The 27,301-nt window shown below is 35.9% G+C and overlaps 1 pseudogene; it reads left to right on the top strand.

Moving 5' to 3' along the window:
* Window positions 1-6,718: 6,718 nt before the first annotated feature.
* Window positions 6,719-27,301, top strand: part of LOC123596891 — a 196,626-nt pseudogene continuing 176,043 nt past the window's right edge.

Raw genomic sequence — 27,301 nt, 5'->3', positions numbered from 1 at the left:
ATAGACATGTAGATACAGAGAACAACTGGTAATTACCATAAGATAAGGGGCTGGGGGACTGGCAAAATAGGTGAAGGGGTTAAAAGATATAAACCTCCAGTTACAAAATGTATAAGCCATGGGGATATAATGTACAACATAGGGAATAGAGCCAATAATATGTTAACAACTGTGTATGGTGACAGGTGGCAGCTAGACCTACCATGGTGATCTTGGTGACTTTGATTACAGTGACTTTGTAATGTATATAAATGTTGAAGCCCTATTTTGCAACTGAAACTAATGTAATACCGTATATCAACTACTCTTTGATACAAATAAATGAATGTGAAAAGAAAAGAAAATAACAACTAAAAAGACCTGAATTAATTTTTTACATCCTTAGAGTTGGGCAGTAATAGAGAGGAAATAGTGAGGCCATAAATGAAAGGATGCATAAATCAAATTACATTAAAAAATTTAAATCATGCATAAAAGAATGCACTTAGTCAAAGGAAAATGAATCATGGGAAATGTGTGTGTATATATGGGTGTGTGCCATTTAGACCATTTAGCCCATAGATAGGGCACATTTCACTATTGTTAAAATTGTTAAAGGAGTTATAGGTAAACTCTCTTTTTCTTCTCATTGGGTGTTTTAAAGATCTTGTTTTTTTTTTTCTGTTCTGCTATTTTACTACATGTGTCTGGAATTGATTTTATACATGTATAATTTTATACCACATTTGGCTTTATCAACATTTTTTTTTCCTATTTTCACTTTATCTACTTCTGGAACTGTGATTAAGAATATATTAAAAGACATGCTCCCCAAATTTTAATTCTTGTTTAATATTCTCAAACATTTTTTGATGGTTATATATTCTGATTAGTGACTATGTGATTTATTCAAATCTATCTAGGAGCTTATCCATTCCGTCCCATCTCAATCTAATTCTATTTAACTCATATTTTTCTCATTTTATAATTTCAATTTAATTTCTAGAAGTTCTGTTTATTTTTCAAAGACTTCTACTCATTTTCATAGCTTCTCTTATCTTTTTTATAGCTTCAAGATTTGCTCTTTTGTTTGTTTTTTAACTCTTATGACTCATGGCATTTATGGGACTGACTATATACATAGTCAAAATTGTATATATACACATATAAATTATATACAATTTATATATGTATTCTAAGGTTAGTACCAAATCTTGCTTATTGGGTTTTGTTTGGCAATTTTTAAAAAAAATTTTTTCAATGTTTATTTATTTTTGAGAGAAAGAGAGAGCATGAGCTGGGGAGGGGCAGAGAGAGACAGGGGGAGACACAGAATCCGAAACAGGCTCCAGGCTCTGAACTGTCACCACAGAGCCCGATGAGGGGCTCCATCCCACCAACTGTGAGATCATGACCTGAGCTGAAGTGAGACACTTAACCAACTGAGCCACCCAGGTACCCTTTGTTTGGCAATTCTTATTCTGTGTTCATATTCTTTACAATGTGTGGCCTTGATACAGCAACCAAATGAAGACTTGCCCTCCTACCATAAACAATAATAAAACATGACAAAATATATGAAACAACCATTTCAGAAAATAAGAGAAGGGAAATGAACCAGGGGAGCCCTAAGTTCACCTGTGTTTTCTCCCCAGAGACATTTTGGACCATGGTATCTGAGGATGAATCCATTCAAAGATAAGTAACCTTGCTGAGTTGAGGAGTAATGGAGACAAAAAGAATGTATGAGTACATGAGAAATCCTATGGGACTTGAGAACACCAGAGATGAGGGTGCAGTTTTCTCCTAGAAATGTATGTTTTTTTTTTTTTTTTTTTTTTTTAATTTTTTTTTCAACGTTTATTTATTTATGGGACAGAGAGAGACAGAGCATGAACGGGGGAGGGGCAGAGAGAGAGGGAGACACAGAATCAGAAGCAGGCTCCAGGCTCTGAGCCATCAGCCCAGAGCCCGACGCGGGGCTCGAACTCACAGACCGCGAGATCGTGACCTGGCTGAAGTCGGACGCTTAACCGACTACGCCACCCAGGCGCCCCTAGAAATGTATGTTAATATAAAAACACAGGTACTCAATGAAAGAAGGGAAGAATGCTATGCCATGTAGTCAATAATCCCCAGAAGACTGAAGTGTTTGTGTTAATATATGACAAGGTCTTCACTACTATTATCAGAGATAAAGAGGAAAACTTTCAGTGGCAAAGGAGTCAATTCTTCAAGAAGATATATAAATCCTGATTGTGTATTTACATAGAGATAGTTATTCAGAAAACATGAATGTCGGACTGGAAGGAGAAATACACAAATCTACATTTATATTTGAAGATTTCAAAGTACTCTCAGTAACTGATTTAAAAATACAGTTAGAAAACCGGTAAATATATAGAAAACTTGAACATTCTCATTCAAACTGGTCTCAAGCACATTTTATAGAGCAAACTAACAATGGCAGAATTCACATTCTTTCAAAGTACAAGTGAAAGATTCTACAAAATGGACCATATATTGTGCCATACAAAATTCATGAAGTTTACATGATTAAAATAAATAGAATACATTTTCTGATGAAAATTGACTCTCCGTATAAATCAGGAATGAAAAATAGATCGAAAAACTCCAAAATATTTAAAGGTAAATTCCTAATTTCTAAACAAAATTTCTATAGGTCAGAAATAAGGGTAATTAGACATATTTTTAACCTAATGAGTACTAAATCAGAACATGTCACAGTGTGTATGAGGCAGCTAAAGTATTGCTCAGAGGCAAATCTGTAATTTAAATGCGTGTGCTAGACAAAATAAAGATCTAGCATCAAAAACTCTGATTCGACCTTAATCTAGTGAAAAATAAAACAAGTCAAATGCAAAAGAAGGAAAGAAATGAGAATAAAAGTATGAATCAGTGGAATAGAAAATAGAAAAAAGTAATAGAGACAAGTCAGTGGAATCTGAACTGAGATTTTCTAAAAGACTAAGATTGTTGGTGTGCCTGGGTGGTTCAGTCGGTTAACTGTCCGACTCTTGATTTTGGCTCAGGTCATGATTTGGCATTGGTGGGTGCATCGAGCTCAGCACAGAGCCTGCTTGGGATTCTCTCTCTCTTCCCTCTCTCTCTCTGCCCCTTCTCTGCTTCTGCTCTCTCTCAAAATAAATAAATGAACTTAAAGAAATGCAAAAAACAAAAAAAGACTGATAAGATTGTTAAACTTTAGCTAGACTGGTACAGAAAAAAATATCACAAATTACCAGTTTCAAAGATAAGAGAAGAATAGTAAACAAGAATTTAAAAGTATTATAAACAACTCTAGTCCAATAATTCCAACAATTTATATGAGATGGCAAATTTCCTGAAATGCGCACATCTAAACTGGAGACTTAAATGGTAAAACTTCTACAAGAAATTATAGGAGAAAATCTTTGTAACACGAAGGAAGGCCAGAATTTTTGGGTGAAAAAATTAAAACAATTAACCAAAAAAGGTGATAAAATTGAATCCACCTAAATTTATATAGTTAATATTGGAAAGATACCATTAAGGATGTGAAGAGCACTTTTGGTTTTGTTTTTTTGGTTTTTGAAGTGAAAGGCACTTAATGAGGAAAATATAATATGTATATCTTAAAGGACTTTTATTCAGAATATAAAAAAATGATTGGAACTCAACATTAGGCAATACAATTTTTAAAAAAGCATTTAAAGGATATTAACAAACACATATCCTCTGCCCTAGAAAATACATAGCTAGCTATATGCCAATATAAATGCATCCACACGTATATACAGCTAAAGATATATGAGTACTCATGATAGCATCATTCATAACAGCCCCAAACTGAAAACAATTTAAATATTCATCAACAGTAGAAAATATATCATGGTGTACTCATACTATTGTATATTACATGTTAGTTTAAACTATTGTTGCATTCTACAATGTGGGCCCACTTCAAATCACAAGGTTGAGTGTCAAGGCTATATTCGTTAAAGCTTTGATTTTGTAAAGGTCACAAGTAAAACCATCTATGGCAATGGTGATTGGGGATGGATATTATGAGAACATCTGAGGCACTGGTAACTTTTTGTTAGTATTGTTATCGCATTTTTTCTAATTTCCCATTTCCCTTTCTTTCTTTCTTTCTTTCTTTCTTTCTTTCTTTCTTTCTTTCTTTCTTGTTTATTAGATTTTATTTCTTAGAGAAGTTTTAGGTTTATGGCAAAATTGAACAGCAGGTACAGAGATTTCTCATATATCCCTTATCTCCACACATGCAGAACCCCCTCTATTATCACCATCTACCCCCAGAATGGTATGTTTCGTACAACTGATGAACCTACATGACACATCAAGATCACCCAAAGTCCATGGTTGCTGGTGATGTTTTATTTCTTGACCTCGTGTATTAAATCACATAGCACGTCGGAGATTTGGGGTGCTCTCAGAAATGTAAGCTTTAAAGGAGGGAGAGAAGACTGATTGGGCACAGGAAAGCAGAACTGCAAAAATGGCCTCAGCTGAACCTATACCTATGGGACATTTAGAAGATGGGATAACTTTTAGTGTTTCTCAAAATTGAGGTAAGACTGTCTGGACATTGTAGCTCTGCAGTGACAAGTCATTGTCCTTGAATGAAGGATGTCCAAGAGAAGTGGCACAATCTGGGGTAAGATTTAGACACAACTTAGACACAACTATCAACTTGTTGGAATGAGAGTCTCAGTCATTGTTATGGGCTGAATTGTGTCACCCCCAAATTCGTGTATTAAAGTCCTAACCCTCAGGACCTCAGAATGTGATTTTATTCTGTGACACCCAGTCAGGAGTACTTCGTCATGGAAGTTGCATCTAACTAAGTCAATCATGAAAGGGAGATCTGGATGAAACACCACAGAATTTACTACAACCCACCCCTTGCCCTGTTTTTATCCATTTATTTTGTGTACAAAGTTAACCCCAAGTGCGAAGAGTTTCTCCAGGATTCTAGCTGGCTTTTTTTTTTCCTCCCCAGAGAAACCTAAGACAGGAAGGTTACTGAGATAAATCATAGGTCAGTAGCTGCAGCTTATCTAGAGAGCACAATTGGTATCACCGCCTTCTTTACAGCCATGAGATGTAGGATAATCTTCCTCATCCTTAGCTCACACCTCTGCTGGTCTCTATGGCTTATTTTGTGAGAGAACTGAGCCATTGGTCACCATGCCCTCTCAGACCTGTTATACTTTTTTCATTTACCATCAACACTGTGCAGAGGGTAGCAAGAGGTACTGTGTTACGCTATGTGGTTGACAAACATACTCTTCCCCTTCTCTATTGTAGCTCTATTTCTTCCGGAAAATTGGGGCCAACTCAGTCTACCAGTATTTCCTTGATGTGTTCTTTGGGGACAAGAAGCCAAAGGAGACATCGTGATGGTCACATCTCAAGCTTCATGGGGCTTGAGCAATGTCCTCCGGTGGAAGTGTTCTCTCTCTGGGAACCAGGATATCTGAACCCAAGCTTCTAAGTACTGTCCATTTTAGGAACTGATTAGTAATACTTCTTGTGATCTTTGCCACGGTATGAAATCTTTTATCATGGGACAGACCTTCCATATTAATAAAATTCTCCTTATCTAAATTTATCTCTCAAACCCACATATACATATATAGCACCATCAGAACTGAGTTTTATATACTCTTGTGTCTCTTGCTGATTTACATGTCTAGGTTCTGCAGCAACTTCTGCAACTGCCTTTTTTCCTCTTTAACAAACCCATAATTTCTTCAGCGACTTTATGCTAACCGTACTTATCAGTCTAGTGTACAGGATGGGAGAAGGTGGTAGATACTGAGGCTTGTGCATATGATTTCTTTTATCAGAGTTTTTCTGCATCATACTCGAGCCAGGGGGATCACTGGCCTCTAACAAGGAGTGGGCCAATTCTTCAGGCCCAGAGAGTTCAGGGGAATCTGACACTTGAAATGTTCAAGTGTATTGACTCAGATCTCTTATTCCGAATCCAGAGTCTCACTACTTACCGATTAATGCAATGATCTTAGCATAGCAGACATCCTGGGATTGAATGTCACCCTTCTCTGGAGCTCTGCTACCACTATAATTAAGTCCTGGACTTGATGATCACCTTTTTTCTGCCCTCTTGCTTCAGCAAATGAGTCTTTTTATATGCTGCCAAAGAAGCCCTCTGACTTTCACACTTCACCTTAAATTGGTGATTAATCACAGTAGTCTTTCATTGTTTTTCTTCAAAGCATGCTTAGTCCCATCCAATTACGTGGTCTTTGTAATTATTATTTTGCCCCGAATGTCTCAAATGCTTGAGATGGTATATCACCATCGCATTCATTTTGATTAGTATTCCAGTCTAGCTCACCACCAGTGTAAGTTTTAACAATTGCATTGCTACAGTATGTTACAAGCTATCAGTATTCTCTCTACCACCTGTAATTAGAGTCCTTGTTGTCAGGAGGTCAGTGAATGAGCCACTTCTAAAATCCCCACTTTAAATTCTGCTTTCTAGGATCAATTCTATTACCAGCTCTCTCAGGTCATGACCTTTTGGAAATAGATGCTGCGGCAGAAATTTGCATTCATGGATTCTTGGGGAAAATACCTGTAAAGGAGTGAAAGAAGCAGAGTTGGACAGAAAAAGAAGTTGAGCTGCAAACAAATGGGAGGAGCTTCAGCTGACCCAGGGGGGAGCTTTGGGGCTTAGAAGGACTTTGAGATGTGTCTTATTGAAGGCGAGGGTATTGGGCCTTGTACTTTCTGGGATGAGTCCTGTTCCAGGGAGGTAATGTAACCTTGAAAAAGGCAACAACTTTTGGCCAACCGCAGTTTCTACAGACACACTTTGTTGTGAGGGGCCGACACTCTCAACAACTGAAAGAATGAATCTCTTACTCTCGAGAAGAGAATTTCAGCGGCATACACAGTATCCTTTACATATAGGAAGTGATTACATGGATGTGGTCGCTTCTTCATAATTCACGGACTACACATTTAATGCTTTTTGAATTTTTATACATGCACATTTTTAAATAAAAAATATTAAAAATTGGAAGGTAAAGCGTAGCGGCAATGGTTGCGGAAACTGGAGAGCAAGCACAGCAACTCTGGGCCAAGAGATAGCCAAGCGCGGGGGCGAGATGCAATTGGGAGAACTGCCGTGTTGCTCTTTGTGTGCTTGTATTTCGCCTGCCTATTTGCAGTATTTCCCGTGGTTATGTCAGGTGAATGAATGAGTAACTAGATGAAGTCCCTTTTCAATCTCTTACTTTGGGAGTTTTTTATACCCTTGTAGTTCTTCATTTGCCAGAAAGTTGAGCTATTGGATCATGTACTGCCCTCTACTGATTTTATGCTTGTAGAAATGCAAACATAAGCAGGAGCTTCCGCTGACCCAATGGTGAGTTTTCAGGCTCAGACAGCCTCTGACATTTGTCTTATTCAAGGCAAGGGTGTTGGGCCTTTGTATTTACCTGTGTATATAGGCCATGTATTTATTAATTTAATATATGTGTATTGATGCCGTGTTGAAGGACATTAGAGAGAGATAAGCAAGAAGCACCCCCTCAAAAATCCGCCTTGTGAATATTAATAGACAGGAGCAATTCATGTGGAGACATCGTGTGTTCTTTAAAGGATGAAATTTGAGACTTTCAAAAGTGAACCGTAAACACTAAGTTCTTCTGAATGGAGGAATAACAAAAGTTGGTGGTTATAAATTGGTACAGTGAAGAGGAAAAAGTCCAGGAGAAAAAAAAGAAAAAGGAGCATGAATACAGTATTACACAGACCTTGGGTTTACTGTAGTTCATAAATAATTTTCTATGGTGGAAAAAAAGGACCATTCACTTTATTAGGTGTAGGAATTAATATAAATTTTTTTAAATTTTATGATGATGCCTTAATTGTGCAAAGTTATGATTGTTGTGCATTAAACAAGTCTTTAGCAAAATATCCTACCTACAAAAAATAACATATTTTAAAGAAGTAGTAGAATCATATGAAGTGAGAAATGAAAACGAGATTGGCAACAGGTGTTAAGTCAAAATAAGTACAAAGAATTATGCCGTGATAGGTGACACAGCACAGAGTGTCTCTGATAAATATAAGATTTCTTTGGCAGTAGATTTTGTTCAATATCTTATTGGGCTTTTTGATCTAGATCTAGGTCCTTCCACCACTTTTCATGTACTAATGGCAACATCAAAAGGGCTTATCTTGACAAAGATCTTAATTCCAAGGATTTTACTTTTCTATTTACTAGTCTTGGTGCATGGTTCATTCACCTCACCCTCAACTTAGGAGTTATCTTATAGGCGTCTGCCCAGCAGATATGTGGTGAGGCAACACCGAAAGACTGAGGAGGCGGTGGCCCTAATAGTCTTTGTCACAGATTCAGTTGCAGTAGTTGAGATGAGAAAAGATGCTGGTTTGGAAAGAGTTGATAGCAAGTAAAGTTGAAAGAAGCAGAAAGATCTGATACACATTTTGGAAGTAAGACAGATCAAATAGGCTATTAGATTATATACTGAAAAAATGGAAGAAGAGAAATTAGAGAAGATGTCTGGCGTTTGGGCCAGAACAATCTAGAGAAAGAAAAATATTTGATCTGAGTATATATGTACTGTGAAAAACAATGCTATATTGGGAAAATTTACTTGGGATTTAGGTTTAACCAGTGTGCTCTTAATAAATGTATTTATCAATACTTTACTACCTTTCCCTTCAACTGATGAAAGCATAATTGATTCTAATATATTATAGAATTTTTTGTAGTTTTTTTTTAGACAATGGAGTTGAAGTTTTGCTGTGCTTTGACCGATAATTTTAGATTTGAAGTTAATCTTTTAAATCTCACATGTCAGCCCTCACTCATCACTTGTGTTGTCATGTGAAGTTATAAAGGCCCCTTATACTGTTTCCATCAGCCAGCTAAAATATCACTTACATACACAGAAGAATTTGGGTTTCTCACTTCCAGAAATGTGTGCATGGGGTTTGATGATGTCACTGAGAAAAGGGTCATCAGTAAATATGTGCAAAACATACTCAGTGTTTTTAGCAGAAATCAGTCAGAGCATCTTATTCAGGGACACCCAGTTACGAATATATCATGATAGGGTGCCTGGGTGGTTCAGTCGGCTAAAAATCTGACTTCAGGGGCGCCTGGGTGACTCAGTCGGTTAAGCGCCAGACTTCGGCTCTCACAGTTTGTGGGTTTGAGCCCCGTATCAGGCTCTGTGCTGACAGCTCAGAGCCTGGAGCCTGCTTCGGATTCTGTGTCTCCCTGTCTCTCTTGCCCCTCCCCTGCTTGTGCTCTCTCTCTCTCTCTTTCTCTCTCTCTCTCAAAATAAATAAACATTAAAAAACATTAAAAAAAAATCTGACTTCATCTCAGATCATGATCTCACCGTTCCCAAGTTCAAGACCCTCTGCAGGCTCCATGCTGACAGCTCAGAACCTGGAACCTGTTTCAGATACTGTGTTTCCCTCTTTCTCTCTGTCCTTCCCCTGCTGACGCTCTGTCTCTCTCTCTCTCTCAAAAATAAAATAAACATTTAAAAAAATTAAAAACAAAAGAATATATCATTACAGTTATTAAAGGATCAAGTACAATGTGATAAAAATAAAGTCTGAATTTGTCCTTTGGCAGGTGATCATCTAATTTTTTACTCTCTTTTAGCATTCTTTCCTACCTGTATTCCAGAAAAAAAACCAGCACAACTTTTAAAACGTTTCCCTAAAGGGGTGTCTGGGTAGCTCAGGTGGTTAAGTGTCTGAGTTTGGCTCAGGTCATGATCTCACTGTTCGTGGGTTTGGGCCCCACCTTGGGCTCTGTGCTGACAGCTCAGAGCCTGGAGCTTGTTTTAGATTCTGTGTCTCCCTCTCTCCCTCCCCTCCCCCGCTCATGCTCTGTCTCTCTCTCTCTCTCTCAAAAATAAATAGTAAACATTAAAAAAAATTTAATGTTTCCCTAAAAATTCAGAATAAATAAATCAATTATTGGACAACAGGAGAAAATACTGTTTATAAAAGGTTATTAACTTAAATATTTTGTATTATTTTGTAAATATTCTTATAGTATACAATTAGAGAGAACATAAATAACCACCCAAATTGTATGCAAAATGCCAGAGAGAAATAATAAACTGTTCGTATCCTTTTTAATTAGGTCTTTTTTAAAGAAAAGTTTTAGGTTTACAGTAAATTAAAGGCAGATACAGGAATTTTATCATATATCTCTTGCCCCTGTGCATAGCATGGTCTTCCACATTATCCACAGCCCCCACCAGAGTGGTACACTCGTTACAATTGTCCAACCTTCACTGATACATCGTTACCATCCAAATTCCATAGTTTACATTATGGTTCACTCTTGGTGTTGTACATTCTCTGGGTTTGGACAAATGTATAATGGCTTGTATTCATCATTACGACATCATAAAGATTACTTTCTCTATCCTAAAATCCTTCTGTATTTCACCTATTCATCATTTCTTCCCCAACTCCAAACTCTGGCAACAAATGATGTTTTCACTATCACATAGCTTGTCTTTTTCAGAATGTCGTATGGTTGGTATCATACGCCTTTGTAGATTACCTTCATTCATCTAGTACTATGCGTTTAAGGTTCTTTCGTATTTTTTCTGATTTTGTTCACACTGAGTATATTTCATTGTCTGATGTTCTACAGTTTTTTTATTCATTCACCTCCTAAAGGGCATCTTGGTTATTTCTGAGTTTTGGCAGTTATAAACAAAGCTGTTATAAATATCCACACACAGATTTTTGTGGGGGCTCATGTTTTCCATTCCTTTGAGTCAATACCAAGGAGTGAAATTGTTACATTGTGTGGTAACAGTATGTTTAGTTTTGTCAGAAACCAACAAACTGTCATCCAAGATGACTCTACCAGTTTGCATTCCCAACAGTAACAGGAGAGAGTTCCTGTTGCTCCACATTTTTGTGAGCATTTGATGTTGTCAGGTTCACGATCTGAGCCATTCTATTAGATACGTAAAGTTCTATTTTTTATGTTTTTCTTTAATTGACTTCAAATGGTACTAAAAACTTCAGAAGTGAACATTACCTCCTTTTAAAAGTTATAGAAACAAATGTAAAGAGGAAAAAAAGAAGGAAAACTATGGAAAAGTATAAAATATGAGAAGAGTTAGCTGTTCCAAGTTTATATTTTGAATGACAAGGTTTTTGGCCAACAACTTTATCAAACAGTTTCACATTGAGCTATTAAAAAATAACAAGTTTTCGCCAGAATAATGACCATTGTGTCTCTTTTACCTATCAACTAATTGTAAAAGTGATCATTGTGGTGTTTGAATGTAAACCTTACTTATAAAATACAGTATTTTACCCAGGGATGGTGTCTATATTTCAAAACAGAAAACTCCAAAGTATTTGATGCATCTTGTGAAAAAGGTGCTTCATCCATTGTGTAGGAAAAAAAAATATTAGAGCTTCCTTTTTTTTTTTCATTTTGTAATCTGAATTTAAGAAAGAAATTGTTTTAATAGTTAATGTCCATATTGACACTGGAACCCTCTCTAGGGTTCAGTTTTGTTACACAAACAAATGAGATATTTTACTTAAGATAAAAATGTGCTTCTTTACCTTTTTGCTGTTGTCAAATTAAAATCCACTGTGGTATTATACTCTCTAGCTCCATCCACATTGTTCCAAATAGCAAGGTTTCATTCTTTTTTATGGCTAATATTCCATTGTGCATATGTGCCATATCTTTATCCATTCATCTACTAATGGAAGTGAAATGGAAGTGAAATATGAAGTATAATGTAAGTGAAATAAGTCATTCAGAGAAAGACACATACCATATGATTTCACTTGTATGTGGAATTTAAGAAACAAAACAAATGAGCAAAGGAAAAAAACAACAACAAAGAATGAGAGAGAGAAAAACCAAGACATAGACTCTTAAAGAGAACAAACTGATGGTTACCAGAAGGGAGATGGGTTGGGGTATGGGTGAAATAGGTGATGGAGATAAAGAGTCTACTTATTACGATGAACCCTGAGTAATGTATAGAATTGTTGAATCACTATATTGTACACCTGAAACTAAGATAACACTGTAGATTAACTATAGCAAATTAAAATTAAAAACTTAATAAAAAACAAGAAAAGAAAATAAGATGACCTGTGTCAAAAAAAAAATCCATCCACTATGGTAAAATTACTAGAGCAGGCAAGCTATGTGACAGAAATAAAACATGATGCTATTGGATTGGACAACAATCTTAGAGTTTTTCTTAAGCCAGAGTGCTATTATGTGTGTGTCCAGTGATAATGAAGATGAAAACTGAATGTGGTTCCCAAGAATAAATTTTTATCCTTATGTTCTGCACTTTAAAAAAATGATCTTGATCTTACATTTCTAACTCACAAATGTTGTTGCTAAATTCTAGCCTTGGTTTAAAATCAGATAATATATTTTTATTATAAAACCAATATTTTTGGTATCTTAACATGGTATCTAAATATACATAAGAAAACACTTCCAACTCTACCCTTGAAATAAATTGAACTTTATTTTATGTGCCTTTTTGTCTTATTCCATGGCCTACAAAATTTTCTATATTTTATACATGTATTTTTCATTTTAGTCCTTTTTTAAACTCAATTTGCATCAGAAAATCTTTGGAGGGAGAAAAATGAAGAGAGAAGAGGAATCCCTACAGCTATTTCAGAAATATAGAATAGTTTGCAATACTCTAAATTTGAGGAGTCACTTGGAATTTAGAGAAAAACAAATAATTTATGTTATATATTTCTTGCTTGAAAGGCTCTCTGTTCTATAATAATTTGCATTTAGATTAAGGTTATATCACTAAGATATTCATGTCAGTTTAATGCTATTCATTTATTTGGGTTTTTTTCTAATGCTGTTCATTTTTTTAAACCTTCTATTTATTTTTGAAAGAGAGAGAGTTAGAACGGGGCAGGGGCAGAAAGAGAAGGGGACAAAGGATCCAATGTGGGCTCTGTGCTGAAAGCAGTGGGCTAGATTTGGGACTTGACTTCACAAACCATGAGATCATGACCTAAGCTGAAGTCGGACACTTAACCAACTGAGCCACCTAGGCACCACAATGCTGTTTATTTTTAAAAGGGACTTTTGCAGGATACTAGTTAAAACTGGGAGTCTTTGCAAGATTTTTGTAACCTAAATTCTGTAAAGATTTGATTACAAGACAGGCCAAGTCCATAAAATCCATGTTGGAAATGACTATTTTACTAAAGGATATTATTTAATAATTCATAGATGTTTGAAGCTCCAGGAACCTTTGAGGTCGGAGCTCTTGACAGAGATATAGGGAGTAGCAAATATAAGCAACTGAGTAGAGAGATTCTGCCTCAGGACAGATTAGATCTATAGCAATTGAAGAGAGTTGGAACTACAAAATTTCAGAGAAAGAAATCTGGAAAAAAAGCCAAGTCTCCTATGACAGGTATAGCAACAGAGAAGATATTTTGTTTATACAGTTTTCTTTTAAAGTTTATTTATTTTTGACAGAGAAAGAGACAGAGAGAGAGAGAGAGAGAGAGAGAGAGAGAGATGACATTCATGAGCAGGGGAGGGGCAGAGAGAGAGGGAGAGAGAGAATCCCAAGCAAGTTCCGTACTGTCAGTGGAGAGCCCCACGTGGGGTTTAGTCTCACAGACTGTGAGATCATGACCTGAGCTGCAATCAAGTGTTGGACACTTAACTGACTGAGCCACCCAGATGCCCTTGTTTATGTAGAACACTCGAAACAATTCATTAGATGAGTCCAGACCAATTACTTCTCTAAGACAGAAGTCATTTAACTCTACTAACTTCATCAATAACTTTTTGATCATTAAATCTGTCTTTGTTATCTTCCTTTCTTTATAGCTTTATGAAAAATGTGATCTTTGTTCTAACTTCTCTCTTGACTTTTTGTTCCCTCTCTTTGAAAAGGTTTAGGAGTCATGTTTGCCTTCTCTCCCAAGCTCTGAGCCACTTTCAAACAGTTTGCTGGACATCTTCACCTCTACGTTCCAGTAGTAGGTCAAACTGGGGCCTTTCAAAAGAATGTCATTATATTTCTTACAATCTCAAATTGATTTTTCACTAGACTCTTTAATTTTTTTTTTAATTTTATAGAGACACAGCTTGTGATCAGGGGAGGGGGCAGAGGGAGACACAGAATCTTTGGCAGACTCCACGTTCAGCACAGAGCCCAGCATGGATCTCAATCATGACCTGAGCCAAAATCAACAGTTAGACATTCGGGGCACCTGGGTGGCTCAGTCAGTTAGGCATGGGACTTGGTTTCAGCTCAGGTCATGATCTCATGGTTTCGTCAGTTTGAGCCCCATGTTGCGCTATGCGATGGCTGTGCCGAGCCTGCTTGGGATTTTCTCACTTTCCCTCTCTCTCTGCCCCCTCCCCTGCTTGTGCTCCATCTCTCTCAAAATAAATAAACTTAAAAAATTAAAAAACAAAAAAAAGAAAGAAAGAGAGTCTAACGCTCAACCAACTGAGCCACCCAGGCGCCCCTAGACTTTTTTTCTTTCTGAGAAGAGCATTACTTGAACAGCTGCTTCATCAAAGAAGGAATTAAAATAGGTAATAATCATATAAAAAGGACATATTATTAATAATCAGTGAAATGCAAATAAAGCCATGACATTCTATTATTCACATATCAGAATGGCTTAAAGTAAGCAGAAGGGCGATAGTAAATATCAGCAAGGTGGTGGGGCAAGGAGAATGGTCAGATGATCCCGGTGGGAGTATACATTGGTATGAGTTTGGAAAACAGTTTGATAATATCAAGTAACTTTGTGCCCTGCACAACTTTTAATCCTGGAATTGCACTCCCATGTTTATACCCAACAAAACTGATACAGATACATAACAAAAGGTATTATAAGAATGTTTATGGCAGCATCAGTCATAGTTCCAAAGGACCAACAGTGATAGAATAGATGAATATATTGGGGTATATTCTTTCTAGAGAACACCATCCATCAATGGAAACAAATAAACTAGAGATATATGCCATAGCATAGATGAATCTCATAAACATTTATTAAGTAAAGGAAGTCAGTCACAAAAGATTATGTCCTGCATGCTTCCACTTTGTATGCAAAGTTGTGTCAAATACCAAAAATTCTGTAGGAGCTCAATAAATGTTAACTGTATGATTAGCTGACAATAAGTGTATGACCTCCCCTTGGCCTTCCAGATTCTTTCTCTGTATTTTGTCTACTTTACTCTCAATCATCCTTCAAAACCAAGTCAGAGCTTACAGACAGAATCTTTTTTTTTTCATCTTTATTCTTATACACTTCTGATTGCCTGTATCATAGAATTTATCATCATGTCTATAGCGACACTTTTTGGAATTTCTGGGGATAATGTATCTTTGCCTATTAATCTCCCCTTCCCTTCTCCTCCCTCTCATCTCATTCTCTAGCATTTAGCTAATAACATGGATTCGTGTAGCAACACAACTGGTTTTATGTGTTAAATGAAAGATCTTCTGCTTAGCATTAAAGGAAGTACTTCTCATATTATCTATGATGAAGAACTAGGCTTTTTAATTTCCAATTCGTTGCAGAGAAAAATTCTCCCCCAACACAATAAAAATTGATTACTAGGAAAATGAAATTAAAAAATTAATTCATATGAAATGTAAGACCAACTTTTTCTTATTAGATGTGACAGACAAAATTTCATTTCAATAAATATAATTAAAACACAACACAGAAGCAAATACAAGAAAATTATACAACTATATTACTCCATGAACGCTTGTGTACTAGTGATTATTCCATTGTATAGTTGTGTATACATTCCATTTTCTATAGTGAATATTCCATGTAACTCTTGTTGTTTCACAAATATATTTAGTTATGAGTGATAGAGCCAGTGCTCAAATTAAATACCTGTATGAGACAATTTGGATAAATTCTGCCCAAAGCAACATCTAAAGATTTTCATGAACCAAATGAGATTGGGCTGTTTTGCGGGAGGCTTAATTTGTCAATCTAAGGTTGATGACAATGCTAAATGCACTGCAAATATACATAAACTTTTGGCAGTTTATTTTAATCAAAGAATAGAGAAACCAGTCTCACAGAAATGCATTGTTGGAACTGGAAGAAGATAATTTAATTCCATCAACCTCAGAATCTTGAGTTTTCATTTTTCTCCAAAATGAATCAAGTAAAGCAGTTTCAAAATTCATCTTTAATCCTTCATTCTGAGAGAGTTCAGTAATTTAATTTGCAACATTACAGTTTAATTTTTTTTTTTTTTTTTTTTAATTTTTTTTTTTCCACGTTTTTATTTATTTTTGGGACAGAGAGAGACAGAGCATGAACGGGGGAGGGGCAGAGAGAGAGGGAGACACAGAATCGGAAACAGGCTCCAGGCTCTGAGCCCTCAGCCCAGAGCCTGACGCGGGGCTCGAACTCACGGACCGCGAGATCGTGACCTGGCTGAAGTCGGACGCTTAACCGACTGCGCCACCCAGGCGCCCCTACAGTTTAATTTTAAATTAACTGTTATGAAAGAGATGAATTCTCTACCCGTGAATTTCCTAATATGGATCTTCTTTTTGTGTGTGTGAAAATCATATTATTAAAAAATGAACCTCAGACAGAAAAATTTACAAAACACATGTATAACTTAAAGAATTATACGACAAATAACTATAAGTTTATAAAACAGATCATTATCAACTGTCTTAGAAACACTTTAGATATCCTGTTCCATAATGAATTCTTCCTCGTTTCTGTAAACAGCTATTATCCTTTGTAAAGAGGAGAGAGACCAAGATGAGACCACCGTGTCTTTTATAACCTAATCTTGGAAGTAGCATACAATCACTGTGGGCATGTTCTACTGGTATGGCAGACCAAGTCTGGCATAATGGGTTAGGCTGTGGAAGCCAGGAGGTGAGGGTCATTGGGGCAACTCCAAGGCAGTATATCCTAGTGGGGCAGGTGGCTACCATTCACTGTGGCCAGGAAAGTGGGACAATCCTACTGCTCATCTGAAATGCATCTAGAAGCTGGGTATTCAAACCTCCCCTCCCCCCCTAGAAATGAGAGAACTATTTCCAGGGGAAGAAAGGAGTGCCAAGCAATCACCCTGCCTCCCACACAAACACACAGTGTCTACTATCAGACAAGAAAATTTTAAATCCTATTTATTACGTCAGCTTCTCATTTCTCTTTCTGCTTCACCTTTCTCTAGTTTACAGATCTAATGATCAAAAACTCTCAGACTGGAACACGTAATTTGTATATTCAAAATATTAGCTCAACATCTTTTCATACTTTTTAAAATGGGCATTGTTATCTTGTGTGTTTTGGAGTGGCTAAGACATAAGAAATTTAGCTTTACATTGATTGCTGAAATGAAAGAAAACAAACCTATGTTGTTATGAGTTACACTTTCACTTCCACACCTCAAACACAATTTCCTAGGAAAACACGGGCAAGAAATAAAAGTTGCAACATACTATTATATTTGTACATTAGTTTTGATAGCCCAGTTCTGCTCCCTCAGTGATAGTTCTAGCTTCAAAACAATAAAAATCTTTGTTTTGGTATCTCCTATGTAAAAAGATTGCAATCATGATTGGTTAACTAGAAGAATCTGGTTACTTCATATATTTTAAGTAGCCTGGTTTTCGAATTTTTCAAATATACGAAAGAACCTAAGTAGTTGTCTTTCAAAAACTCCTTCTTACTTTATTTATATAGCTAAATTTCTGTGGGGCCATAAAATTAGGAGTACTTCTGTGTGTGTGTATGTATGTGTGTGTGTGTGTGTGTGTGTGTATACACACATATATATACATATATATGTGTGTGTATATATATATATACACATGTATATGTATATGTATATATATGTGTGTATATATATATATATACACATGTATATGTATATGTATATATATATGTGTGTGTATATATATATATATACATATATATATATATATGCCACATGAAATTCTAAATAAAGCCACTGAGAGGAGCTGTAACCAAGATGATGCAATTTATAGGCTGTCATCCCTATCCCTTTAGTTCGGTGAAGAAGTTAACAAGAATTCATTTTAACACCTTAGTTTTGAGTTTCGTCATTTGGAAAGCTGAGAATATGGCATGTCTTACATTTATAATAATGATCATTATTATTCTGTTCTTATGACACAAGTTTCCTCTAGCTTTGAGCCTTCTAAAGTGGGGTTACTTTTAGTTGTCATGTATCTGTAGTTTCTTTTAATCTGGAACATTTCTCAGTCTTTTTTGACCTTGATATTCTTAGAGTCCAGGCCAGTTATTTTGCTGAATGTCCTTCAATTTGGGTTTGTTTCATATCACCTCATGATCAGATTTAGGATATGCATTTCTTACAAGATTTTTACAGAAGTGATGCCTTGTTAGTGCATCAGATTAGTTTGTCCCAATTTTGGTGACGTTAACTTTGATCATTGGTTAAGGTGGTATCCTTTGAAATTAAGTCACATATCGGAGGACTATGTTCTGTTTTTAACTAATGCTATTAAAAATTAAAGACAAGTTTTAAATTCTTTAGTTATGTTTTTATATGAACAATTTCAGTAGGACATTGAAGAAGGAAACAAAGACTGAGTTCCTGTCCTGTCGATAAATTATGTTTGTCCTCAGACAAAACTATATCTTAGCTTTTTAACCTGTACTATTATAAAACTCTTTCTAAAAGTAATTGTCCCCAAAGTGCAATGCTTTTACTCCTTTCACACCAATAATTTACATTACACTTAAAATTTTTCACCTGCTATATTTTCAGGATGTAGTTGTCTTAGAGCTAAAAAGATTTGAAAATTAACCTCTTTGATTTTAGAAAGCTTACACCAAGAACTAATTTACCTTTAAATCTCTACATGTTACTTTGTGTAAACTATAAATAATTGGGGCACCTGGGTGGCTCAGTCAGCTAAATGTTGGACTCTTGATTTTGGCTCAGGTCATGATCTTGTGGTTTGTGGGATGGAGCCCCATATCAGACTCTATGTTGACAGAGCAGTCTCCTTGGGATTCTCGCTCTCTCCCCCTCCACCACTTAAGCTGTCTCTCTCTCTCTCTGTTTCAAAATAAATAAATAAACAAACAAACAAACAAAAAACCATAAATAATTGTATGAAACAATATTGCATCAAGTTTTTGGCTTTTTAGTGGGCATTTGACTATTAAATATTAACCAATATTTAAATGTAATATTAAAGTGAAATTTTATTTTTGCCTTAAATTCTGCCTTTAAAAGGATAAAAGAGCTGAACTGTAACTTATTTACTTACAAATAAGGAAAATCAGATTTTTACTTTTCATTTCTAACTTGTAACACTGACAATTCATGTAGACATTTTTTTTTCAACTTGACTATTGGAGAAACGTGGCATGAGTAATGCATTAATTTGGAACATTAAGTTTTTGCTGTATAAGCCAATTTTCTAAGAGGCAGATAATATGTGTTTTTAATAAACCATGCCTCTCATGAATTACTGTTCATTCCTATAATTAAATCTCTATTCTACTTATTTTTTTTGAGTGGAATGAATACTGAGACCTCTCCCTTGGAAAAAAAAATCTGCATGCAATCACCAATATAACTCAACACATTCTGTGGGTTCAGTACTACATGAACATTCTCACCTAATGCCAAATCTAGGGTTTTGCGAATTTGGATTGGCAAATCTCAACTAACATAGTCATATGAACAAAATTAAGTTCTTCATTGGAATTCAAATTTTAGAAAATCATAGCTCTTAGTACTCTCACATTTGTATACACATAGGGGTTGTTGGTAACTGTCTTGAAGTGTATGCAGGAGGTCCTAGTTAGACTTAACATGACTCATTAGATGACATTCTGTTTTTTTGAAGTTTGTATTTCAGATGTTACGTAGAAATTTTCTATGCTCATTAATTGCTACCCACTTCTGGCAATTCATTTTGGAACAAAATCAGAAAAAAGGCACAAAAAAATCTAGAATGTGTTTTAATGGTTTGAAAATGTAAAATACAAAAGTGGATGGTTTGTTGGCACAGACACTTAAAATGTGGATTTTAATCTTTTGTGTAAAAGGTAAACAAAGGGGAGAAACCAGAGATTAAAACTTAAAACCTGAAATGTTACTATTTTAATATAATCCTAAGAACCAGAGACTAGAAACTTCCAGATATAGCATAGAAGAAGAAAAAAATATATATTCATCACTGTTCCTGAAAGACAGGTATCTCCTAGAGTAGATACTGCCTCAAATAATTTATTTTATGTATTCACATATTTCTAAAATGTTTGCTTTGAGAAGCCCAGTTTATATCAGGCAGCTAAGTACAATGGCATCTATGAAATAAAGGAGCTAGCTTTTGAACCTCTGCATTCTAGAAAAGCATGCTAGAAACCTATTGGAATAAAGGTTGACAAGATAGCCAATATTTTCTTTCATGTAACTAGTAGTCTTCCTAGTGGGATAGAATTTTACATTCATTTATCTAACAAATATTTGAGTGTCTCACCTATTCCCAGTAGCTTTCTAGATGCTAGCATACAATGGTAAACAAAGTTATGTGACATACATTAATGGAAAATTTAGTAGATTCATTACAAAATGGCTATGATTTTTTACCCAATTCTTCAAAAGTAGTGTGATCTTACAACTCCTTCTCTCAAGAAGTAAAATCGCCTTCCCCACCTAAATCTTGACTGATGTTGTGAATTGTTTTGACAAGTTAAATACGGTCAAAATGACTTCTGAGTGTCAAACCAGCTCTCAGGAGTGCTTGCATCCTTGCTTGCTTCTATCCTTTCCATGGCAACACTGCCACCTCCAAGAGAAGCCTAAAGACAGAGATCAGTCAGCTGAATCTCAAACATAAAGAAAGCTGAATAAACATTAGAAGAGTTATGACCAACTGAAAGATATATGTATGAGCCTAATCAAGACAGGAAAAACTGCCCAGCCATTTTGTAGAAATGCGTGTTTTGAAGTGGTTTTGTTACATGGCAGTAGCTAACTGATACAATGTTATACTTTCTTTCAGAAAACATGTAACTAAAAGAAAGATGTCAATAGTAATATGTACATATGTAGTATTGCATATATGCGTATAAATGTATATAACTAATAGAGGGACATGACAGTAATATATATTTTATTTTGCATATGTACATAGAGATTGAACATAAAATTGGATGAAAACATGTTAAAGAATATTTCATTGAAGTAAAATTTAAGAGAAATGGGGAAGACATGATGTGAAACAAAATAAAATTTTTACTATATATTGATGAGTGGAAGATACAGGTCACTAATTTATTTTAAATATTGTAAAGTTAGTTTTAACTTAAAGTATAATAATGTGATCTACTTTTTATATTGAGAAGCCTTTTTTGAACAACTTGGACTTGGAGTGTCTTATATTGACTCATTTGAAACTTCTTTTATAAATAAATAAGAATATCCTGAGGGAAGCTATTTTGCTCTTAATTACTACCAATAGGAACACTTACTTGGGGATGTTTGAATTATGAAGAATCTTGAAAAAAAGTGAAAATGTTAACTTGGAATTACTTTTATTGGTTGCATAGAATGTTTGGCCCAGTTTAACATACTCTGGTATTTTCTAACTATAGAAAAACTCTCAAAAGGGAGATATTTCATGAACCATAGAATGAAACTCAAATAAGAGAAATGAGTCAAGTTGGGTGATAAGATTCTAACAAATAAAATGTTATCATAAGTAGTCTCACTAATCATTCTAAACTGGGAGATGATGATATTACTCTGATCTATACAGAAATCACGTATAAGAAGGCTAAAAATTATAACTATGACAATTTCTGGAATAAAAATTGCTAAAATATTTTCCCTGTTCTAGGAGGAGCGTATATTTTGTGACAAATGTCTTCTCTATTTGTCAAAGATATAAAGAGGTGAACTATCTGCTAACCTCTTCCTAGAATAATTGAGCCTGTACTCTTACATTTGCCCCACTACTCCAGGATTTTGCACTGTACAGTAGGTAATGATTTGTGAATCCAAAATTTGTATCTGTATTCACAAGTTATCAAGATGCAGCATTTCTGAGATGTAGGAGTTCCTCTTGCTATATACTTCTGCACTAGAAAGTATCCATTTTCTATGTTAGAATTATGGAATAAAGATCTTAGAGAGAATCTTGAGAATCTTGTAATTCCAGATCTGCATGTAAAACAAAGATCTTTAATTTTTTTCTGCGGTATATAGAGAATGTGGGTTTATGTAGAGCAAGATTTATCATCTGGTCACTTAGGAATGGGATTTATGGTTATTTTAATTGCATATTCTTACTGGTCGTTTTTAAGTAAAACGGTAAACTGGGATTCTATATAATATACATTTCCTATTGGTTATTTACCATTATTTTTTTTAATTAGTTATTTTTGTATTCACAATAAATCTCTACTGGGCACTAAATCTGATTACTGAGGCAGTGACAGATGGAGAAGAGACATCACCTGGCCAATTACTAAGGCTGGCCAGGTTTAGCAGCTAGTGAAAGGGAAAGTACTTCTGTAGATAGCTGTCACAGAATAAGAACACAGATGTACATCTTACGCATCTTTCTGGAACACTAAGGGAGAGGATAAAAAACATTTATATAAAACACTTAAGGATATCAATTGGTCTATAACAAATATCAAAATAATTCTCCCCTCTGAGTGGCACACTAGCATGAGATAACATTGGTAGATGATTTCTACTCACCTTCCTATATTATTAACCTGCACCTTGGATTTAGCTCCTTTATGGTAGAGCCAAATCTCAATATCTTGGAGGACTGAGTTAATCCTATTAATTTACACTGTTTGCAAAACAAAGCTTTACAGATTTTCCCCCTAAATATATGTCAAATTAAAAATGTTTCAAAAAAATGAACTTATGCATTTAATAGATTTGAAAAATAAAATAAAGAAAAAATAATTATTTGATGATACAGGAATTATATTTCAGATCAACTCTCATTCGGAAATTTGAACTTTTGAGAATAAAAATTGTCACTCATATTGTGAATAATCTCTTCTAAAATTCAAGTACAGGAAGAAAATATTCCATGTTCCTACGATTCTTAAAAGCCTCATTTCTGGTGTATGTATGTGGGTGTGTGTGTGTCTGTGTGTATTTGTGACATTCTCTTTTTCTTTACAGTTTGATAGTATAAAATAAGAAAAAGACAACTATTAATTTGTCTGATATAGTCTAGTCTTTTGAAAGTAAAGGCAAGTATTTCAGATGGTGAGAAACTACTCTCCAATTAGCAATATTCAATTTTCATAATAAGACTGATTCTCCTCTTTTGGATACAAGAGTAAAGATGATTTTAGAATACACAAGGAAGTCTCCTTCCATTTGCACCAGAAAGAAAAATTTACCCCAAATGTTAAGTCTAAAAAGTTTTGGATAAATGATTTTCTGAAACTCAGCAACCTTTATTATAAACAAGGAAGTGTTCTCCTTTCATTAAAGAATTCCTTGCCATGGGGCGCCTGGGTGGTTCCGTCGGTTGAGCAACCGACTTCAGCTCAGGTCATGATCTCTTGGTTTGTGAGTTTGAGCCCTGAGTCGGGCTCTGTGCTGACAGCTCAGAGCCTGGAGCCTGCTTCGGATTCTGTGCCTCCCTCTCTCTCTGTCCTTCCCCCACTCGCACTCTGCCTCTCTCTCTCTCTCTCTCTCTCAAAAGTAAATAAACATTAGCAAAAACAATTAAAAAAAAAAAAAAAAGAATGTCTTGCCAGGTCCAGCAGCTGGCTGGAGGAATTGGGTGGTGGGTGAGGTTATTAATTCCCAGAAACAACAATATGGGGTGGGGGGTGTTAAATAAACCTAAATGTGTTTGGGAGAACTTAGTGAGCACTCTGGTTGGAAATCTGGAATCGAATCACTCTTCATCCACTTGCAACAAGTGGTGGAATCCTAGCTTGGTGGAGCATCGTGATTGCCCAAATTTTCTTTGCTTTGCAGAGTTTTGGAAAGATAGGCCTTAAGAAGTTGTTCTAACACTTGAAAGATATGAGGGAAATAATAATGATAGCAGTTGGGGATCGGATTGAATTTTGTTAATCGCGAGAGATATCTTGAAAGAAGAGAAAAGTTTAAGTGAGTCAATTACCAACTCAGGGCATACTGTAAAAGACAGAAAGCCTCTATGGAATATATACAAGGACTCTCATTCTCTCTCATAAGAAGGAAGACTATACAGTAACAAAGTCCAAAATTTACTCATTAAAAATACAAATACATTGTATTCACTATCCTGGCAAGAATTGTATGCAGGGGTTCAGAAAATTATTTCCCACAGATCAAGAACAGCCCACCACCTGTTTCTTTAAAGTTTTATTAGAATGCATCCATTTCCATTGTTTGCTTTTTTCAGTGAGGGACTATTTTCACTCTACCATGGTAGAGCTGAATAGTTATATGAGAGACAACATAGGCTGTAAAATTGCTAATATTTTCTGTGTGGTCCTTTATAAAAAAAATGATACCTTATTCCTGTCCTATGCTTCAGTCTGGGCATAACTTTAATCAAGGCCCAGACAGAAAAAAAGTAGGACCCTGAAATACATGATGTAAAGTTTGAGGAGATGGTTTTGAGATCCTTCGATTCCCAGATTTCCCTGTACCCTCTGGCATGAAACAAACTAGCAGTATCCCTTTTATAGATGAGATAAGACCTCCCATTTCCCGGAGACTCGATATTAGGCAGATGTTTCACATGATAATGTTTGACCTCCTCAAACTGGTAACTAGAGTTAGATCTCAGCAAGACTTAGGCAAGTCCTATAAAAGAAAATGGATGAGTCACCAATAGGCGTTTAGAACACAGTTAATATGTTCTAGAGAAAATGAGAACAATATAATTCAAACCAATTAATTGAACAGACTCTAATGACTAGTACTGAATTTGTAGCCAAGGAAACCCACCAAAACCCAGAAGACAACCTATTAGCTATTACCCTTTAACTTTCTACTTTTCGCTAAATAGATAACTTGGTTGTAAAAGAAGGAAAGGTAAACCTTAATATGAGATCTGAAAGCTTAACTACACAAGAGAAATTCTTAAAATAGCTCTTTCTTCTATCTTCTTACTACTCTTTTTAAGAGCTTTTAAGAGAAAAGTTTTACATTCAATGATTCAGAGACTGAGAAGAATTCTAGATGATATCAGTAAGACCATGGAACTTCTCAGATTCTCTGTCCTATGGGATGAGAGCTATGATACATAATAGAAAGGCCAAGTGGAAACTTCAAAACTTGCCCTCCACCAGCCAAGAAAGAAATAAAAATTAATATCATGTCCTGGGGAACGGGGATGATGGAGGCTAGCGATGCCATTAAAGACCTGTCGGGGGGCGCCTGGGTGGTGCAGTCGGTTAAGCGTCGGACTTCAGCCAGGTCACGATCTCGCGGTCCGGGAGTTCGAGCCCTGCGTCAGGCTCTGGGCTGATGGCTCAGAGCCTGGAGCCTGTTTCCGATTCTGTGTCTCCCTCTCTCTCTGCCCCTCCCCCGTTCATGCTCTGTCTCTCTCTGTCCCAAAAATAAATAAATGTTGAAAAAAAAAATTAAAAAAAAAAAAAAAAAAAAGAAAAAAAAAGACCTGTCGGATGAAGGTCATTATTATATCTCTGATTAATTCTCTAGTTTGGCCCTTGAAGAAACACGGTGGATGTTTGTTTGTTTGTTTGTTTTTAAATAGCCTACTGTAGTGTACCACAGGTATAACCAAGTACTATAACCAATGTCAGGGGTTGTGCCAGTTGTGGTATCATTGCTAGAGGAGACTAATAAGAACGTAAGTAGCTGGTGTGTGGCTGCTGATTTGATGAATGAGTTATCTTCCATTCCAGTTATAAAAGAGGATCAGCAATAGTTCATGTTTGTACAAAATAAACACAATTATTCATTTATACATTCCCCTCATCCTTATTTTAACTCTCCTCCCCTCTGTTATAATATTGTATGAAGGGTCTAGACCACCTTGCCATTCGACAGATCTCTTATGTTGGTAGCATCATGATGATTAGATAGGATGAGAAATAAGTGACTAGTACACTGTGCACTGTAGTGAGGTACATATGTTTTATAGTGTGGAAGATAAACCCAATGAAGATAGAGTCACCTTTCATATCAGTAGATTTTAGGGGTGCTGTGATGAAGAACATTTTAGTATATCCTCTCCAAAGTCAAAGGCAAATAGTTGCATGTTGCATCCTTCCCATCAGGAAAGAAACACTTCACTGAGTGAGCCCCTTCGTGTCCTAGAAGTAACACATCCCACATCCAAAAGAAATATGCTGCAAGCTTAAAGTTGATCCTAAAGCAAAAAAGTGCTCTGTAGTAGGCCCAGGTCACAGTGCAAGTAATTATGCCAATAAAACCATGCATATATTAAAATGTTGATGACAGGAAAGAGAAACTTGCTTTGTGGGCCATATGATAAGGTCCAATGGGATAATCACATTGTAGAATTTGGATTTCTAGAGGAAAGCCATCAGCCGTAGCAAGGAATTATATGTTCCTTGAGAAATAGCTCTTAGTGTTTTAATGGTAAAAACTGAACTTGACCACTGGATGCCAAGTAACTATGTGTCCAGAACTGATAGTATGAGTTGGGTTCTATAAGATCCCAGCAAGTCATAAATTTGGACATACTAAGCAGTAGCCATCATATATTTGAAATGGAATATACTGGGTTGAAGTTAGACAAGACTAGATACTACAGGCAAGTTGCACGATCAGGCAGATCAAACCCACATGACACCCTATCTGTATCAGAACCCTTTCCCTGAGTTGCAACTATGGTCACATGAGAACCATGTCTTGTCAAGTGAAAGAGGAAAAAGCCCAATTTTTTCATAGATGTGTCAGCTGGTATGTAGATACAAGCTACTAATGGATGGGCAGAGATGTGAGTGGTGCCTTGGTCATCCACTTAGGGAGGAACAGAAAAATGGCCTGAAGTAAGAATGTATACAACAGATGCCTGCCCATTTTCTTAGGACCCTGACAGCAAAAGCACTAGAAGATGTGAGACACAGACATGTGAAGTAGAAGGATGTTTATGAACACATGGCAACAGACGTGAAGTGTGAAGGTTGCGTATCATCCACCAGAAAGCATCCACCATGGAAGAAATACTGAGCAACTAAGTAGACAGAGTGATTTGGCCGGTTGAAGTTGTCAGGCTTTGCCATTGGC

Source organism: Leopardus geoffroyi, chromosome C1 (assembly GCF_018350155.1).
Source record: "Leopardus geoffroyi isolate Oge1 chromosome C1, O.geoffroyi_Oge1_pat1.0, whole genome shotgun sequence".
Lineage (NCBI taxonomy): Eukaryota > Metazoa > Chordata > Mammalia > Carnivora > Felidae > Leopardus > Leopardus geoffroyi.
The sequence above is the reverse complement of the archived record's forward strand: the minus strand, read 5'-3'. Positions and strand labels throughout refer to the sequence as shown.